Source organism: Myotis davidii, unplaced genomic scaffold (assembly GCF_000327345.1).
Source record: "Myotis davidii unplaced genomic scaffold, ASM32734v1 scaffold435, whole genome shotgun sequence".
NCBI lineage: Eukaryota > Metazoa > Chordata > Mammalia > Chiroptera > Vespertilionidae > Myotis > Myotis davidii.
Window position 1 is genome coordinate 38939 of NW_006285998.1, and position 798 is coordinate 39736.

Below are 798 nucleotides of genomic sequence, written 5' to 3' on the forward strand. Positions count from 1 at the left end.
CCAGATCAGTTACTATTATTTAACATTTAAATGGCACATTACAATTGCAAAATGCTGCATCCCGAAACTTGTCACTGTTGGTGGCCTGGTCACAAAGCCAACCAACACTTAAGCTAAGTGAGCAAGCCTTTGTCATAGCTTCTCCAGAAATTCTAAATCGGATTCATCAAAGGTCAGAGGAGTGCAGAAAAAGTGCTGTGGTATTGGAAATGAGAAAACCTAAGTTATTAGAACCATTGCTGCCTGTGCGAGTTGTAGTAACTTCTCTTAGCTTTGAGTCTCCATCTCTGTTTTAAGGAAGATGCTGTAAGAGGAAGCTTCTTTTTTTTCCTCTCAATGATTTCCCAGAGGGAGAGGGAGTGGGAGAGTTAGAAACATCAATGATGAGAGAGACTCACCAATCAGCTGCCTCCTGCATGCCCCTCACTGGGGATCCAGCCTGTAACCATGGCATGTGCCCTGACCGGGAATCAAACTGTGAACTCCTGGTTCATGGGTCGATGCTCAACCAGTGAGCCACACTGGCCGGGTGAGGAAGTTTCTAGGCCCACATAGGATATCCATGTTCACCTTTACCAGTTCTGTCACTTTCATTACCTTTACAACCATCACCGCTACCAACATCATCAATCACCACCACTACCTTCCGCACCTTCACCAGCACCTTTATTCCCACCACTAGCACCACAACCAGGAATTGGCAAACAATAGTTCACAGGACAAATCTAGCTCAAAATCTGCATTTGTATAGCCCGCAAGCTAAGCATGCTATTTAAGTGGTTGAAGAAAAGGAGTATA